Genomic DNA, 20292 nt, shown 5'->3' with positions numbered 1-20292 from the left:
TAGAGCTTTTCCCAAGTCTACCACTTCATCAGCTATCACATAGGCTAGGTCTAGGCTACTTACTATCATGAAAGCACTTTGCCAGGAAATGTTTCCATAATGCATTTTTACATTTCATCTCACGGCTGTCATCAGTCAGAACTTCGAGAAAAAACAACGGTTCCATTGCCAGGAGTTGGCATATGTTCTTGAAGCTTCTAGTATGATATAAACTGAAGGCATAGGCTATTTTGCTAATTTTTCTTCATATTTATCTCATTGGCTGTTGGTTGCACGTCGCTAGGCAGCACCTCACCACCAGTTTAAGGATACCAGTGTCACCTCATCTGCGCACGAGACAGACCAAGCAAACTCCTGGCAAAGAAAGAGGTAAGCAGAAAAAACATGCATGTTTGATACTTATTTAAAGCTTTATTGCGTATTGAATCTGGTTTATTAGGATACATACTCGTTTGAGAGTGTTTGTGTAGTTAAAACGGGCACGGGGTGAGAATTTTAAAGTGAACATGTTTGAGTATTGAAATTGTTTCGTTTTTTGCGACATTTCTTGTTCAGTTGTTTTCACTTGTTTCTATAGATCGCTAGAACATTTCCATAGAACCCATGGAGCCAAGTTGTATTCATATAGCCACTAAATATCATGCTATTTCTAATACTGAGTGTAGGTATTGTAGCAAAGGAGAATGGGAGTCGCAGTTCTTTGAACATTTTCTGCCACAGAGGAGAAAGCTAAGAGAAATATACATTTTAAAGCTGAATTTAAAGGTACTAAATGTAACAATTAAACTCTATTGTTGTCAAATTGACTGGGGCCAGAAAATATTTTGTTGTCGAATTCACTGGTCTGTTGTTGAGTTGACAACAAGAGATTTGTTGGCCCCGGTCAATTTGACAACAAGAGCTGGTCTGTTGACCAATAAGAACTCTCAATAGCAGATACATTTTCTTCCCTGATTTAATTCCCCAAGACTCTTTCTGTAGTTACCCAGCTGGTGTATCTGTCAGAATGTGTTGTTCACATTAGCCTTTTAATTGTGTCCCATGTCGGTTAAATTGATTTTGACTGTAGCAGCATGTTATGCGTTGGTTATCTCCTCTGACATGTATGATGTATTGATTGATATTCTCCTTGTCTCAGCTGTTCTAAGGGAATTGACCCGGTCATGGAGCTGACAGGGGCTGTACATCATGGAACTAAACTGGCTTATAGGCCATTCATCATGTTCACCAAAGCCAGTAGGGGGGTCCGGGGGCATCCTCCCCTGGCAAAATTAATTTCAACAGCTAAATGCATGAATTTGGTGCACTTTGAAATTAACATTGAGAGATTAGATGTGCAGTAATTATAATCCATAGAGCAGCTTTAAGTGATACAGTCTGCTGTGTGCTCACTCCTACTCTGCCTCTCCATCACTTTCTATATGATGTCTGTTGCTGTCCCTCGTGTCTGCCCTCTTCTGTTGCTGTCTCTTGTCTATCCTCCTCTCTCGTCTTGCCCTGGTTGTAAACAATTGTTTTTAATAGTAATTTTAAAGGCTTTTTCACCTCTCCTGTAAATTCTTTGTAAACCATGTTTTACTTTTTCACTGTCTGTATTTCACCTGTTATAATTTGTGCAAATAAATAAAACAAAATAGAATCTATAGAACAGCTTGAAGTTATACAGTCTAATGTGTGCTCAACCCACATCTGTTCTCTCTCCATCTCTTGTGCCACTTTCTCTGTGTCTTATTTGGTGTCTCTCCATCATATCCTTATCTTCTGTTGCTATCTCTTTGTCTTGTCTGGTGTCTCTTTCCATCATCTAGTCTTCTGTTGCTGTCTCTGTATCTGGTGTGTCTCTTTAGTTTTTCAATCCAAAACGGTCAAGGGGATAGTAGGGTAGCTTAACTTGTTTTGGGCCGGTGTCTGGGTCACCTAAATCATCCTCATCCCTAGAAGTTGCCCCTGGCTGCTGCTGTTCTAAAGTGCTCCACTGGCCTGTTTTTCTCATCTGTCCTCCTCCTGGGCTCATCCCCAACGTAGCAAGGTAGGGGTACAACATGTCATTCGTTTCTTTGAAAGGGCGACTGCACTTCCTGATTTGGCATGTTTTAGATTTGGTTCTTTAAGAAATGCTAGCTGCCATGACTGAATTCAAACGTGAGTTGGTTTTGGGGTGTGGTTTGATGTGGGTGTGGTTTGATGTGGGTGTGGTTTGATGTGTGGTGTGTGTGTGTGTGTGTGTGTGTGTGTGTGTGTGTGTGTGTGTGTCTTCACACATGGGAAGAGTTAGCCAAATTATTTAGCCAATTAGCTTCAGCCTGCTGGTGTGCAACCTGACTGACTCTCCGGGGCTAAGTTAGGGACCGTCAATAATTTACACAATGTAAATGGGACAATATCTTTTAGTTGTCTCATTAAATGTTTTCAATATTTTATATCAATTTCTACAATTTATCATTGTTTGAGGTTTTTAAGTCATTGAAAATTGGAGCTATTGGAATTTTAACACATTGTCCCATGTACATTGTGTAATTTACCAACGGTCCCTTATTAGGCCCATAGGGATATTTAAAGTCAACCCAAATTTACCGCAGGCATGACGATAGGGTCGCCTGCAGCTGCACTCTGAATTGATGATTACTTGTGTGCTGCCAGCTGTGGGCATATGGGCAGGATTTGAAACAAACCCAACCTTAATTTACGTTGTGATGCAGTCACGACGTAAAGTCTCACAAAACTCTGTTTTGGATGAGACTGACTGTGACAAAAATGATTCTATTTACACTGTGTAGTCAATTTTAACAGTAGAATTGTATAAGTTACAAGACCTTTATGATTCATTTCATTTAGTCAGTTCTACCAGCTAATGTGAGATTTTTAGATTACATAACATTTGAAGACAATTTAAGGGCCTATGTATTTTCTGTATTTTTCACAATCTAACCACAAAGCTGGCCAGATTTTCCTTATTTCTATGCTTCCCGTTCTTAAGTTTCGTATTTACGTCTTTTACTCTGTTTCGTACACCAACTTCAAACAGCTGAAAATAAAATATTTTGGTTATTGAAAATATATTTCACAGCAGTTTAGATGGTACAATGATTATCTACACTGTACATTGCCTGTTTTGTCACATAAACTGAAATTAGGCAAACTTTTAAATTAGGCAAACCTTTAAAAAAAAAAGCCCCGGAAGCCCAGGCCTAATGACGGCACTGTCCGGTAGGCCTATATCTCAGCAGAAATAATCAGGGAGAAACTTGCGACCGTTATATATGCGATTGTGATATATAGGCCTAAATGCCGAGACAATAAGAAGACACAGTGGCAGAGTAAATTCAACCACACCACCGGACAGCAACCTCTGTTCAGTGAAGCATATTGCATGTACAGTAACAGACAGTTACATGACCTACAGCATGATAAAGCAAGTGCATTATCCTGAAAATTTCGGACCACTAAACAACTATTGGTTTAGAACCAGAGAGTTACCGCAAGTCGCAAAGAAAACAGGAGCTGCTTCCACTATTCCAGCACCATTTCAACTTCAACATTTCAACATGAACAAATCACCAATCAACGTAAGCTAAATATGATGAGCCTCATGGTTCTGATTTCTGTGTTTGTGTGTGCGCGTTCTTGTAAGTAGAAAAATATGTTGACTATCCCTACTTGTTGAGAAACGACAATGTCATCCTCCTCTCTTTCATGTTGACTAAACGGTCTATCACTCTGTCATACAGTACACACTTTTATTTTTTGTTGTCCTAGGCTACCTGGCTAAAATGCTTGCTCGCTAGCCAAACTTTCATTCATGGGCAGCGTTAGCTAGTTAACATTAGCCTTCTACTGTAAATCTAGCTACATATTGAACTACCATCCTCTCAGGCCAGGGGCATAACAAAGGTTGGATCAGAATCGCGTTATAAAATCATTGGCCAGTATGGAGTCCAAATCCCTATCTCCATCCATGGCTAATTTTGGAAAGGGCTAATTTTAGCTAGCTGGCTACAGTAGCTAGCTACTGGAGGATAACAACAGCTCGCTCAGTTTAGCTCAATGCTGATTTGGCTAATGTTTTATACTTTTTTTGTCAAGGGAGGCCAGATGCTCGCTGGCTTCCCTTGCATTCAATGCTAGGGACGGCAACAATGTCATACTTGTTTGGACCAGACAACATCAGATAGATGAGAGAGGGGCGCTGTTTCGCTCGCTCGGATGCTTTCTCCTGTGAGATATAGTTCATTCAGCCTCTTGCGAATTGTAGGAAAATTGTGAAACACAGAGTGATGAAATATACAAGATTTTATGTTTTGAAAACAATTCATTGGTCCATTTTCTGGGGAGTAACCCTTCCCTTGGCATCCATGAATACACGCCACTGTAGGACACGTCTCCTTGACTAAATTACTTAATGTCTCCTTCCATACACTGCCATGGATAATTGTGCTCAATGTATGGGACCGAAGAAAATGTGGCATTTTCTGGATGTGACATTTTCTGTGTGTGTCGGTGTCTATCGATCCATGACGACCATTTGAGACTCTTTCTGTGAGACTCGGAGTGAAGAGCTTCCTGACTGGGGCTGCGTCCCAAATGGCAGCCTATTCCCTACATAGTGCAGTGCACTATATTGAGAAAAGGGTGCCATTTGGGAAGCATCCTGAATGTTTCCTCTTCAGGCTGCTTCAGAGCTGAGCAGTGTGTGTTTTCCCAGGTTGACCCTCCAGCATAGGTAATGGGCTGCCAGGACAGTGTTCCCCATGTCCCACTGTGTCGGTTGACGGTTGGCATCATCTAAAAACAGATTCCCCAGTATCTCTCTGTTGACAGTTGGATTTGGGATTTCCTCTCTTGGCAAGGATTTTTTTGATTGAAATCCAAGTGAAAGAAAGAGTTTGAGTATCTAATTCTCACAGAAATTGTTGTCAATTCGTCAGGGTATGAACTCTACAAGGTGTCGAAAGAGTTCCACAGGGATGCTGGCCCATGTTGACTCAAATTGGCTGGATGTCCTTTGGGAGTTGGACCATTCTTGATACACACGGAAAACGGTTGCGCCTGAAAAACCCAGCAGCACACAAACCGGTGCGCCTACTACCTACTACCATACCCCGTTCAAAGGCACTTAAATCTTTTGTCTTGCCCATTCACTCTCTGAATGGCACACTTACACAATCCATGCCTTAATTGTCTCGAGGCTTAAAAATCCTTCTTTAACCTGTCACCTCCCCTTCGGATTGAAGTGAATTTAGCATGTGACATCTATAATGTATCATAGCTTTCACTTGGATTCACCTGGTCAGTCTATGTCATGGAAAGAGCAGATGTACATAATGTTTTTTACACTCAGTATATGTATTATGGTCTCAGAGAGTCATGGTTCTGTGTGGCCGCAGGGCTGCCTGCATGTCTGACCCTTTCCATAACCCTATGTCCTCAGGGATGTCTACACATCAGTTCCAGGAGCACCAGATGGCAACACTGGTTGCATAAAGAAGATCTTTCTTTTTCCTAAATCTTATCATTTAGGAATTAGGCTATCCAGACCTGATTTACCCAAGCAATTTTAAATTAGAGAGGCTTCTTTTTAATGAAATAACAAAGTGTGTCTCTTTGGCTAGGCCAGGGATCGGGGTCTTAACTAAATGCTGCGAGTTAGAATAGTAGAATACACCAGTAGAAAAGTTGAATACACCAGTAGAATACACCAGTAGAATAGGAGAATATACCATTTTGGTTGTGCATCAGCAGTTTTTCTTATGTCAGTCACTGATAGTCAGTCAGTTAGCCCATGTCAGCTGACGTTTTTTACATTGCTAAGTTCGTTTAGTGGCCAGCTATCCAAACTTGTTATCATGGTTGAATTACCGGCCCGTGGGCCCCAATCGATTTTGTTAGTCAGTCTCACTCGGATGTGTCAAATTGCAGGAAATTAGCTGTAAAACAGCTCTTTTTCCTCTCCACCCCATGGCAAAATTTGTAGAATTGCATAAAATTAGTTTGCCAACTGTGGCCCCTCATGATGAGTTCATATTTTTGTGGGCCCAACCCATCCCTGGTCAAGGCTGTCCTTTTGGGGTAACAAGTGCATTCGCCATTGCCTAAATGTAGTTTTTATTTCCTGAGGAGCTAATAGAATACAGTGACTGCATATCAGGGTTTCTGAAATATCTCTCCCCTAAGCCACTCTACCCAGTAACCTTACCGGCCACCACTCCACCATCCCTTGCCCCTTCCCTCCATCCTCTGTCCCTCCATCCCTTATGCTTCCAGATGAGTGACTCTGCTCTGCTCTCCTTGTTCTGTTTCTGTGTTGGCACTGGGAGCCTGTATGGACACTCAGGAGGAGGCAGAGTGGGTTCGCTCTACTCTGACACTCCCTCCAAATAGACTGTCTTCTATTATTTTTAGCATAGTTAAGTTATGGCTCAGCTCAGCAACATCATTATCGTCATCATCGTCACTGTGTGGGAAGATTTTCCTGTTGACTATGTGGCTCATTCCAAAACAGAGTTTTGTTTGTTATTACTTAATGTCACCATGTTCTGTCACCATGTTCTTTTCTTTTTTTAAAGCATTGTGAAACCCGTATAGTTTCAGTTTATTCATGAGGATGTTCTATCTGGCCCCTTAAAGGAAAAAAGACTTCTTTAAAATGCACTTTCCCTATGAGCTCAGCTGCAGGGCCGTGTCCTTGGAAATCCCATTCTCACCCTGGATGCTGTGGATTCATGTGGACGCTGGGGACAGTAGCCTGAGGCCAGCTGTTAATTGACTCCTGTCTGTCTGTCTGTCGGGATCTGGGACTGTCAGGGGGAACTTTAGGGAACATATCTCGCTGGTGCCACTGTATACATAGGTAGGGATTTTTTATTGATAAGGTCCCGTAGGACTTGTGTGTGAATTATGTAGCCCTCACCTAAATATTAACTGAATGTCATTAGTGGTATGGTTTATGAATATAGCGGCACATTAAAGGGATACTTCAGGATCTTTACCCTTTATCTACTTCCCAAGAGTCAGATGAACTCGTGGATACAATGTTTTTGTCTCTGTGTCCAGTATGAAGGAAGTTAGAGAGAGTTTTGTGAACCAATGCTAACTAGCATTAGCACAATAACTGGAAGTCTATGGGTATCTACTAGCATGCTAGCAGATACCCATAGACTTTCAGTCATAGCGCTAGCACTAGATAGCAACTTTCTTCAAACTGCATTCAGAGACAAAAAAATTGTATCCATGAGTTCATCTGATTCTGGAGAAGTAGATATAGGGCCTCATTGCCAAAATCCCAGAGTATCCCTTTAACTTTACAAGGCCATGGAGAGCATGATGGGTTTTAGAGTGTTATTGGTCTCCTGATGTATTTACATGTCCAGTAAATGAGTCCAAATCCACAACATCTTGATTCATCTACTTCAAATTGTACATTTTTTGGAGCTCTGTGGTTAAAAAGGTTAACCTGATTCTTGGCTCATGTTTCACTAATGGATGGCACCAGTGTACCTCCTACCTTGTTTTGTTGTCTTAATGGGCCCTTCCCTGACCTCATTTACCTTTGTTGGCATAAAGCCAATGATTTAGAATATCAGAACAGGAAAATGTCAGCTTTGTACTAATACTATATAGTTATTTACCAAGTAGAATGATATAACTGCACTCTACAAAATTGATATCCAAAAGATAAAACCTACCATTCCCCATTATCTCCAACTTAAGCAGTACAGTAGTTAGCATTCAGCAGACCTACATTCAGTGTGTGTAACAGGGAGACAGTCAGCCCTTCAGTGCTGCTCATTATCCTCCCTCCAGTGCATCAGGACTAGCTGACGAGAGAGAGAAAAGCCTCTGAACTTCTCCCAGTCAATTTCCACTAAAGCTCCGCCAGATCTCATATCATGAATTATTTATGCGGTAGCTAGTAGTTTATGTGAGGCTGCTGGGCTGGCTGGCTGCTCAGGAGATAATGATTTCTGCTTCTTTCATAATGCTGCTTGTGTTCTGACTGCGCTGTGTGTGGAGCACACTGTGTCCTGTGGAAGTCGGGATGCATCATAATATTTTTCTTTTCGCCCTCATTCTCTCTCGTTCTAAAATGTTCATTCTCTCTCACTTCCTCACGCTCTCTCCTTCATTCTCTCTCTCTCTCCATGAACACCATCTAAATTATAGCACTGTCAGTGTTGTCTCAATTACATGCTTGTAATTAGTAGGATCAGTGTTGTTCAAGGATGCTCAGAAGCTAAGTGGTAGAACACACTGAATTAACATTACATTTGTAGTACTTTGTAATTTACATGTGTGTACTGATAACTATGTTATTTGAAGGAAACTGGTATCAATGCAGTGGTAATTATAGACCGGTTCAGTGTTCTTTGTAGATAGCTACTGTCGCACAAACACTGTTTAGAGGTGGATGTTGGTACTAATGCTTTTTTTGAAGGCATGAGGGATGGATGCATCAGCTTCCTCTGCAATGAATTATTTATCTGGAGACCGCATCTGTGTGCTGCTGTTTCAACAACCACTAAAGATGTGGTCTGTGCCCCAAATGACACCCTATTCCTTATAGTGCACCTATAGTGGTCTGGTCAAACGTAGTGCACAGTGTAGGGAATAGTGTTTGGGATGCAGATGTGATGTCAACTGGACTAGAGCTAGCAGCTTATTAGAGTGCGAAATAGTACTTTCTCTTTAATGGCTTTGGAATGAGTCACCCACCATTACCACCCTCCTCTGTGCCTCTGTAATTCTGCTATATTTACCTAATGTTTGCGTCACTGGCTTAGCTCTGTGGGTGGTTATTTATTCAGGTGTGTTCATGGGGATACATGCTAATCTTTGAGTCAGGCGTTTTATTTTTGTTTGCCTGGTTTCATTACATGATTCCTGCTAAGCCCATACATATGAAATGATATATTTAGATATCTGACTTGGTCTTTCAATGTTAAATTGGCGCCCTCCATTTTCCCGCATGGAATAGCCTATATATTCATCAAAATACCATGTCCCCTGCAAAGTAATTTATGCATACAGACCTTATGAAAAACATAACCCATCATGTATTCTAGCTGTTTCCTAAGTGTGTAAATCAAGGGTGTCGAACATACGGGCAGCGGGACGGATTCGGCCCGCGGGTGGTTTGAGTAAAAAATAAAATACAAAAAAATAAAACAAATTTGGGGAGGGGAACTAACTCAACGGTGTAGAAATTCTAATGGACCTACATTCATACAGTTTCTTGACTGGGTCCAGCTCACTGATAATCACTGAAATAAAGCTAGACAGTCAGGGAGCATCTAAAATTCGAAAAATGATGAATAAAGAAGTATGTTTTGACGGCGAGGAAATATAAACTATTTTCAGTACGGCCCTCCACACCTCATTGAAGATCGAATGCGACCTCGGGCACAAAAAGAGTTTGACACCTCTGGTGTAAATGGATGTGTCTCGGCATCATCAGTATTCCTTCCCCCCCCTCATGTTTACCCTGTCACTTGGCTGAGGTGACTTCAAAAGGACCTGTCTTGATGGAAGACTGCTCGTCTGAAATAGCACAGCATGAAATGTGTTTCTGTCACCTCTGATCTGTGTGTTTAGCATAAGACTTGTGTGTAGATGAGAGCGGTGAAGCTGAAGTGTTTTTATCCTGCTAGAATGTGAACAGGGTTGATGGCCGTGACCACCTCTCCTCTGTGTGGTCATGGAGACGGTGTCTTAGAGTGGGAAGTTTAAACACAAGAAAATCCTACTGAAGTGTTTGTCTGTGCAAGGGTGTTTGTACATAGTTCTTGCAAACCTCAAAATCCACCTTTCTCACATTGAATATCAGACTAAGGTACGACAAAGTGATGTGGACCTGAAGCCAAGCGTTTCATACTGCATGGATTGCATGTTTACTACACCTACTTAGTAGCTTTATCCTCGCTCTCAGCATAGCACAGCAGCAGAGTACGAGTCTGAAGTCACCGCTCTGAGCCATATCTCCTCTCGTGTATGCTGGTAGTCTAGAGGAAGAGGGACCTCTTGCTCCTCTCTGCTAAAGATATTATGCATAGCATCCACATGTGGTAGAGAGAGAGTGTGGTAAAGAGTGTTGACTGTGCAGTGTCCATGTGGCCCTATAGCAAGCTGCTTCTGGAGTCTTTCAGATAAGAAAGTCATTTAGCGGGGCTCTGATGCTTATGGACCCTCACGCAGTCAGACTATCTCTGCGATGGTGACACTGCACACTGAGCAGCCAGAGTGGTAGTGTCACTATAAAGGGGTCCGTAATTAGGGGTCAATGGTTGTCTGATTTTAGTTGACTGTGAGGAGAATACTGAACAGCTGAGAGCAGTACTGTATACTAGTGACTAGTAAGCCATAGAACCTCACGGCCACTGCTGCATAGCTTCAGCTGTCCATGGTGCTGAAATATTGAAGACTTTTTTTTAAATGGATTTTGCACTATTGAAGACTATTCATTAGCTAACAGTAGATAGCACATTTAGGCATCCATAAGTATGTCTACATCTTTACATCTTAGCAACCACTAATTACCTCTACTGAATTATTCATATGTGGAGTGTGTGTGAATATTCATGGGCATGCTTGAAAAGATTATGCATAACGATCGAATAACAGAGGAGTTTATTTTACTAATCTATACTAGCTGACTGACTGCATGCTGTGGGATCTAGCTATCGCTATAATATCATATCGTGAGGTCCCTGGCAATTCCCAGCCGTACATCGCTGTAGTGATTTCTGCTTGTTTCCTCTCTGTTTGCATTCTGTCCCACTGAGTTAAATAACATGGTGAGTCCCGTCAATAGTTATGAAGTAATACAATTATACTATGTTGGCTGACGTAGCTCACCACCAGCCCACTGTGAATTTGTATGTGTGACGTGGTGAGGTTGGACCCAGGTTCAGAGAAGAGACCAGACGAGGAATCAGTGGTTAAGGATAAACATAATACTTTACTGAGAAACGGTAGCCGCAGGATCACAGTACACTTGAAAAACAACACAAACTAAGTCTCAAACATTCACTCAGGAACCACCTGCTCGCTGTAAACAATTCAAGCTTCTGCAAAGGACAAGAGTAAAGAACACCTCTTATAACAGGGAAGTCATAACGAGTAAATAGGACACACCTGAGTGTCGTTAATGTCTCTAGGACGGTCTTTACTGCCCTCCGGTGACAGGTGGAACCATGACAGTTTGCTCTGTGCTGTATTACTTTAGGTTACTGTGGGTTACTTGTGTTAAGTGACGGTACATGTATCATGATAATTGGCCACGGATAAACCATATTATGACCATGTATAAAATGTGTAAGAGAAATTTTCTCCAACTTCTTTCTTTTATGCATCAATAAGTAGCTAGTAGCTCTAGCAGCCCCTTCAGCTGGTGCTGTCTTTTCACTTTCCTGCTATAAAATGGTCTCTCTCTCTCTCTCTCTCTCTCTCTCTCTCTCTCTCTCTCTCTCTCTCTCTCTCTCTCTCTCTCGGGACTAATAGAACGGTGATGGGAGTGAATAACATATGTTAACCTCCTGAATAGATATATAATTGAGTTTATAAAGTAAATGTGAGTTCTGCGAATATAGCTCAGCATTCAACACCATAGTGCCCTCAAAGCTCATCGATAAGCTAAGGACCCTGGGACTACACACTGTCCTCTGCAACTGGATCCTGGACTTCCTGACGGGCTGCCCCCAGGTGGTAAGGGTAGGTAACAACATATCCGCCACGCTGATCCTCAACACAGGGGACCCTCAGGGGTGCATCCTCAGTCCCCTCCTGTTCTCCCTGTTCACTCATGACTGCACGGCCAGGCACGACTCCAACACCATCATTAAGTTTGCAGATGACACAACAGTGGTAGGCCTGATCACCGACAACGACTAGACCGCCTATAGGGAGGAGGTCAGAGACCTGGCTGTGTGGTGCTAGGACAATAACCTCTCCCTCAACGTGATCAAGACAAAGGAGAAGATTGTGGACTACAGGAAAAAGGGGACCGAGCATGCCCCATTCTCATTGACGGGACTGCAGTGGAGCAGGTTGAGAGCTTCAAGTTCCTTGGTGTCCACATTACCAACAAACTAACATGGTCCAAGCACACCAAGACAGTCGTGAAGAGGGCACGACAAAACCTATTCCCACACAGGAGACTGAAAAGATTTGTCATGAGTCCTCAAATCATCAAAAGGTTCTACAGCTGCACCATCGAGAGCATCCTGACTGGTTGCATCACTGCCTGGTATGGTAATTGCTCGTCCTCCGACCGCAAGGCACTACAGAAGGTAGTGCGAACAGCCCAGTACATCGCTGAGGCCAAGCTTCCTGCCATCCAGGACCTCTATACCAGGCTGTGTCAGAGGAAGGCCCTAGAAATTGTCAACGACTCCAGCCACCCTAGTCATAGACTGTTCTCTCTGCTACCATACAGCAAGCCGTACCGGAGTGCCAAGTCTAGGTCCAAGAGGCTTCTAAACAGCTTTTACCCGCAAGCCATAGGACTCCTGAACAGCTAATCAAATGGCTACCAGACTATTTGCATTGCCCCCCCCCCCCCTTACACCGCTGCTACTGTCTGTTGTTATCATCTATGCATAGTCACTTTAATAACTCTATCTACATGTACATATTACCTCAACTAACCGGTGCCCCTGCACATTGGCTCTGTACCGGTACCCCACTGTATATAGTCAAGCTATTGTTATTTTACTGCTGCTCTTTACTTGTTACTTTAATTTCTTATCCGTATTTTTTTAACTGCATTGTTGGTTAGTGGCTCGTAAGTAAACATTACACTTTAAGGTCTACACCTGTTGTATTCGGCGCATGTGACAAATAACATTTGATTTGATTGTATTCACACTGCCCTTGCCTTTGAATGAGGAATCAACTATTTTGCTTGTTTTCTTCTCCTATTTAGTGGTCTGAGCCCTCTTTGCATTCACATTGTTATGTTTAGAAAGGAACCAATATCTTTTTCTAACATTCACTCAATGGACTCTGGGTTTTTACAAAGTGCAGGGCAAGCCATTCCATCAGATTGTGTTATCGGACAGCTTGATATACCTACTTACATTTTGGAAGCTAATAGATTGTATTTAGTTAAGAGATGAGACATAAAGACACTTCTCTTTTTTCCCGCTAGCACTGGTTTGCTGATAAAAACTTTGAGGGAAAATGTACTTTAATACGATTGTGATGTGTTGTTGTCTCACCTAGCTATCTTAAGATGTAATGTACTAATTGTAAGTCACTCTGGAGTGTCTGCTAAATGGCTAAAATGTAAAAAATGTATAATAATTGTAATAAGAAGATACTATTAACAGGTACATATTATTGGTGACAGAATAAATAGCAGAAGAATAACTGCAGATTAAATAATGCTGTAATTGAAAATTGTACACCGGCAATCATGAATCATGACCGCAGTAAAATTCCACGTGACCATTGAGTCACGATCAGGGGTGGAAATCTCGGGGGGGACGGGGGGGACACGACCCCCCCCATCCTGGGAAAAATATGATTTGTCCCCCCCAATATATCACTGAAACATAACTATGTAATTTAAATAATATTAATAATTGGCAATGAAAGCAATTGTGCTGATTATAGACACTTAATAGCGCGTTTTTAAGTTTCAAAAGATTGCGACCCCCCCCCACCCTTTGCCTCACAATGGTTTGATCCACTGCCAGTTCCTTAGTTGGCAAGGTAACAGAGGGGTCGTATCCACTGTCTGAAAGGCACTCAATGAACGTAACTGACGTGAGGTTAATCCAGTCAATCGCGCACACACACTAGCAGAGCTAGCGCGCAAATATGAACTATTAAGCTAGCTAGTACCTATTCCATTTATGTGGCCTCGTCAAAGATGGAATCTTTGCTATCGTCAATTTATTCCAAGATCAGCACGCAGATGATGTAAGTTAGTGCTTCAAAGTCCCTGTGATAAGGTTAGCGATAAACTGAAGTCCAAACTGAACAGAACTACACTCTCTTCTACCATTGTCTTAAATATATTTAATGGTCTCGTTGCAAAAGCTAAATTGTCGCAAGGGAAATTTTATTTATTTTATTTCACCTTTATTTAACCCGGGTAGCAAAGATTATAGCAAACACCACTGAAACGGAATTGGTGCTCGCTAGCTTTGCAAATTCAGCTATTGTTGGAAGCCAGCCAATATGAAACAAACTATTAAAATTACAAAAGGTTGCAGCATATGTTGTGTAAATGGTGAACTCATACAGCTGTCAACTCTTGTCATTTTAATCCGTTTCACATTTGCTAGCTACCTTTTAGATCGAAGCCCAAATAGAATGATAAAAGATAAGATGATAGAAGCCCATCTCCTACTGTAAATAACCTACACACTGTGTGTGTGTAGCCAGCCAGCCAGGTAGAAAAATGGCAGAAAAATAAAAGACGGACATCAGAGTATTTTTCAGTACACCAAAACGCAAAGTAAGAACCCTAGTAGCCTAATATCTCAAAGACTAGTTGATAAAATGTTCATAAGAAAGAAATGAAATTCTAATGGAAATGTTTCACACTGATGTCATTAGGCAGAGCAGGCAACAGATGGCACACAGACAGCAGAGTTGGGGACAGATATGCAGGGACAGACTGGCAGAGACAGGGAGTCTCAGGTAAGTTTGTTGAGTCTTTGTTTGGCAACATTATGAAAGGTTCTCAATTTTTTTGACTTGTAAAATAGGAACATAATTGGAAAATGCCATGGATACCCCCACTCTCAACTTAAACTGGTGACTGAACTAAGATTTGTTAAAGGCAATGGTATTGCTGTTGTGTAGTTTTGGGTACCGGTAGTTAGGAGTACGGCAAACACCTTATTTCTTTGGTTCCTCAATATACATTTACCATATTACAATGTAGGCTATGTGTTACAGCACTACTTTTGGTGTCCCCCTCAGGAATTGCTCTTGAGAAAATGTCATGTAATTGTCCCCTCCAAAGTTGATATCAGATTTTCGCCCCTGGTCACGATAATCTCTTTTTATGCACTCTGGAGATGCTTTGGTAGTACCCAACTTGTTCGCTTCAGGGGCTCTTTTGAGGGGTCTGAGTTCCTTTGGAGTGTTCACACTGCACAAAAAGTTAAGCGAACTGCCCTGAGTTCACAAAAATTGTCTGAAAGGGACCAAGTGTGAAAACACCCTTAGTTTTTATATGGTTTTCACTTGAGAGCTGACACTGTCACCCCTTCGGCAGCTCCTTGAGGGCTGATGAAGTGTATCAATCCCTCCATTGTCCAGCAGAGGACACTCTTACTCTGACCTGCCCTGTCCCCCGTGGACATCATCACTGGCCTATTAGATAAAGTACACACTGATTTAGTCACACTTGATAAAACATGAAATGTTAGGCTAATGATTATTAATCTGATTATGATCTCTCCGGTGCATGCCTATTAATTTCTCCAAACAAGTCCTTTTGAATGGATTATTCCAACACAAGGCATTCCATTCTACTCCATCCTACCTATAGTTAAAAGATTAAACCTTGCCGTTTTTCCTCTGTCATGGAGATTCAAGTGGACTTGTCCTGTCCGTTCTCACTGGGCTGGGTCTCTATTGATCGTGTGGCAGAGAGGGTGGTTGTGGCCACAGAAAGCCATCCATCACAGTGCTGCCCGGGCCGGAGTGGAGAGATATGATAGTACTGAGGAGCCATTAGAACTGAAATAGATCTCTCTCTCTCTCTCTGAGATCGATCCAGGCTCAGGGAGCATTGTGTCCCGATCGCCCTCACTTCATCACAGACCTGCCTTGCAAGTCATTGTCTGAAGTAACCAAGACAGACAAGCAGAATTCATTGATCAGTAGACGGCTACTTTGAAGAAATTTCTCTTCCCCATAGGAAAGCATTTAGTAAGTGAATTCGATGAATCAGTCCAAGAGAGGTTAATATTATTTCTGAATGCAGAAATAATACTGTATATGATGCCTAATTGCTTTCATGTCATGTCTTGAAGTTAATAAACTCAATCATAGATCTATACAGGATGTTAACATACAGTTGGAAGTTTACATACACCTTAGCCAAATACATTCAAACTCAGTTTTTCACAATTCCTGACATTTATTCCTAGTAAAAATTCCCTGTCTTAGTTCAGTTAGGATCGCCACTTTATTTTAAGAATGTGAAATGTCAGAATAATAGTAGAGAGTGATTTATTTCAGCTTCTATTTATTTCATCACATTCCCAGTGGGTCAGAAGTTTACATACTCAATCAGTATTTGGTAGCATTGCCTTTAAAATTGTTTAACTTGGGTCAAACGTTTCGGGTAGCCTTCCACAATCTTCCCACATTAAGTTGGGTGAATTATGGCCCATTCCTCCTGACAGAGCTGGTGTAACTGAGTCAGGTTTCTCGGCCTCCTTGCTCGAACACGCGTTTTCAGTTCTGCCCACAAATGTTCTATAGGTTTGAGGTCAGGGCTTTGTGATGGCCACTCCAATACCTTGACTTTGTTGTTGTTAAGCTATTTTGCCACAACTTTGGAAGTATGCTTGGGGTCATTGTCCATTTGGAAGACCCATTTGCGACCAAGCTTTAACTTCCTGACTGATGTTTTGAGATGTTGCTTCAATATTTCCACATAATTTTCCTGCCTCATGATGCCATCTATTTTCTGAAGTGCACCAGTCCCTCCTACAGCAAAGCACCTCCACAACATGATGCTGCCATCCCCATGCTTCACGGTTGGGATGGTGTCCTTCGGCTTGCAAGCCTCCCCCTTTTTCCTCCAAATATAACGATGGTCATTATGGCCAAACAGTTCTATTTTTGTTTCATCAGACCAGAGGACATTTCTCCAAAAAGTATGATCTTTGTCCCCATGTGCAGTTGCAAACCGTAGTCTGTTTTTTTTATGGCGGTTTTGGAGCAGTGGCTTCTTCCTTGCTGAGCGGCCTTTCAGGTTATGTCGATATAGGACTCGTTTTACTGTGGATATAGATACTTTTGTATCTGTTTCCTCCAGCATCTTCACAAGGTCCTTTGCTGTTGTTCTGGGATTGATTTGCACTTTTCACACCAAAGTACGTTCATCTCTAGGAGACAGAATGCGTCTCCTTCCTGAGCAGTATGACGGCTGCATGGTCCCATGGTGTTTATACTTGCGTACTATTGTGTGTACAGATGAACATGATACCTTCAGGCATTTGGAAATTGCTCCCAAGGATGAACCAGACTTGTGGAGGTCTACAATTGTTTTTCTGAGGTCTTGGCTGATTTCTTTTGATTTTCCCATGATGTCAAGCAAAGAGGCAGTGAGTTGGAAGGTATGCCTTGAAATACATCCATAGGTACACCTCCAATTGACTCAAATGATGTCAATTAGCCTATCAGAAGATTCTAAAGCCATGACATCATTTTCTGGAATTTTCCAAGCTGTTTCAAGGCACAGTCAACTTTGTATGTAAACTTCTGACCCACTGGAATTGTGATACAGTGAAATAATCTGTCTGTAAGCAATTGTTGGAAAGATTATTGTGTCATGCACAAAGTAGATGTCCTAACAGACTTGCCAAAACTATAGTTTGTTAACAAGAAATTTGTGGAGTGGTTGAAAAACGAGTTTTAATGACTCCAACCTGAGTGTATGTAAACTTCCGACTATGTTTTTCACCCCCATTTCTAGAGCGAGAGAGAGAGAGTTCCACACGGTAGCCTGTAGCCTGAACAACAACACTCCTTTTCATCTGCTGTGTCAGCCATAATATCCTGCCGCTCTAATTAGACCCTATGAAAGGCCACAGTGTGTGGAGCATGGGCCAAGGGTGTGTGTGTGCATGTGGCCGTGTGTGTAGCTCAGAGGGGCCTGTCGGACTCTGTAACACCACTTACAGCCCAGCGGGCTCAACACCACTCATGTCAAACTGTCAACAACACACAGAGCCACACATGAGCTAATTTCAAATGGCTGCCTTGGAATACCTTTTTATGTTTAAGAACACTCAGTAATTCAGGCAAAACAAATATGACTGACCGGCTCAATTCGATCTTATATAGCAACATTTGAAATTGTGTTTTTTACATTGGATAAAAGTAGATACTAAAAAAGTTAGAAAATTGTATATCAAACACTATAGTTGAGGAACAATGAGAAAGTAATTCTGCTTTAAAAATTAAACTTGTATCCTCACTTTTGAGAAAATGGCCTTTGAATGTTTTGGGACCTACTGGAGAGCTCTTCTTTGTCTACACCCATTCAGCATCGTTCACACCCTCTTAAGCTTTAGCCCCACCCATCTCTTTAAGGGTTGATCTGTGCGTTCTGTCCTAAAAACAGCAGTCAAGCACCCAAGTTAACTGGCTAATGTTGGCTAGCTTGCTAGCTACTTCCAGACACAAATGTGAGAACAGCTCACTCTGACCATTTTTCTCGCCCTTGCAGAGCTGGTTAGGCAGTTTTTTTTTGTTATCCAGAGCATTGGTGACCGCAACTGTGCTGCTGGTAACAATTTACGCTTTTTGGACAATGTTTACTGACACCGGCCATATTCAATGGGTGTTGAGCGTTCATAAATTCATCAGTTATTCTGCGCTCTGGCACACTCAGACAAGAGTGCTCTGAAATCTTAGTAGATAGCCAGAGTGAATTTACCAGCTACGTCTATCAACAGTTGTTTCAGTGACATTCTATTGAAATGGTTACTTGCATAGTGGAGTCCTTTGTTAAGACATGTAGCTAGCTAGCTAAACAATGAATCATAATCCCAACTCATGACGTTACCACCCTGCATGAATCTGCAGGTAGCTAACCAACCAGGTTCAATGTTAGCTAGCTAAAAAATAAAATCAAATCAAATGTATTTATAAAGCCCTTCTTACATCAGCTGATATCTCAAAGTGCTGTACAGAAACCCAAAACAGCAAGCAATGCAGGTGTAGAAGCACGGGGACTAGGAAAAACTCCCTTGAAAGGCCAGAACCTAGGAAGAAACCTAGAGAGGAACCAGGCTATGAGGGGTGGCCAGTCCTCTTCTGGCTGTGCCAGGTGGAGATTATAACAGAACATGGCCAAGATGTTCAAATGTTCATAGATGACCAGCAGGGTCAAATAATAATAATCACAGTGGTTATCGAGGGTGCAACAGGTCAGCACCTCAGGAGTAAATGTCAGTTGGCTATGTCTAACAAAGCAAATGGCTCTGAGATACAAATAATATTACTACACAGATCATACACTAACGTTAGCTAGCAAGCCAGCCAGCTAACGTTAGCTAGCTAGCTAACAGTACACTTTAACTTGAAATGAAAACGACTTTCTGACAGAATTAGAAATGTGCAATATCTGAAAATGTAGCTAGCTAGACTACCTTACCCATGGATACATGGGATAGACACTTGTCCCTGTTATGGATGCCATGGCTGCCCTTACTTAATTTTAAGATGTAATCCGGAAACAGGTGTTTCTCCTTAGCTATCATACTCTAATTCCAATGATTTCAAAACTCGGTTCTCCAGAAAGTGGAGAGCAAAACTTTTGTAGTTCTACTACGCAATATGTAAAAAAAAAAAGAGATGTTAGACAGGATTACCTACACATACTGACCAGCTCAAATAGACAAAAGCGTGCTACATAACAGACCAATCTGAACTCATCGCTCAGCTTGTCCAGCGCACTCATTATCTCAGCCAATCATGGCTAGTGGGAAGGTTGCTGACTTTCTGTGGCTAAACCAACTAGACTGGTAATTTAACAATTTTATTCGTATTTACAGATGGCATATAAGTTTCTTATTAAGGCACATGAAACTTCACATGTTCCAGAAAACACATTTCAAATGGCTCTCCTGTGAAGTACATTGCGTGCACAATTATTAGGCAAGTGAGTATTCTGATCTTATCATTATTTCTATGCACATTTTCCAACTCCAAACCATATAAACTTGAATGCTTATTGGATTTAATCATTTTCAGGTGAAATGTATTTGTGTAATGAGGGAGGGTGTGGCGAAAGTGAATAACACCTTATCAAGGTGTGCATAATTATTAGGCAGCTTCATTACCTCAGGTAAAATCGGCCAGAAAAAGAGATTTAACTGACACTGTAAATGCCTTTCAGACGGATGCAACACTCTTGAAATAGCTGAACTATTGAGGCGTGCGCACCGGACAATCAAACGTTTTGTTGCAAATAGTCAACTGGGGCGCAAAAAAACGCATGGAGAACAAAAGGCGTAAATTAACTGCAAAAGACTTGAAGAATTAAACATAAAGCTACCAGGAACACATTATCCTCCAGTGCCACCATATTCCAGAACT

The 20292-nt window shown here is 41.7% G+C and overlaps 1 protein-coding gene across 4 annotated transcripts in view; it reads left to right on the top strand.

The window, feature by feature from the left end:
• Nucleotides 1–274: 274 nt before the first annotated feature.
• The window catches only part of LOC106567251 (rap1 GTPase-activating protein 1), a 125226-nt gene continuing 105208 nt past the window's right edge, over nt 275–20292 (top strand). For 2 of the 4 annotated variants that reach the window (XM_045693200.1, XM_045693196.1), the window contains exon 1: nt 275–369. The gene's annotated coding sequence lies outside the window, so the exon portion shown is untranslated. Of the gene's footprint in view, nt 370–1793; nt 2030–20292 lie in introns of those variants that run through there. The other 2 variants (XM_045693201.1, XM_014136328.2) reach the window with 1 other exon arrangement.

Source organism: Salmo salar, chromosome ssa13, assembly GCF_905237065.1.
Source record: "Salmo salar chromosome ssa13, Ssal_v3.1, whole genome shotgun sequence".
NCBI lineage: Eukaryota > Metazoa > Chordata > Actinopteri > Salmoniformes > Salmonidae > Salmo > Salmo salar.
The sequence above is the reverse complement of the archived record's forward strand: the minus strand, read 5'-3'. Positions and strand labels throughout refer to the sequence as shown.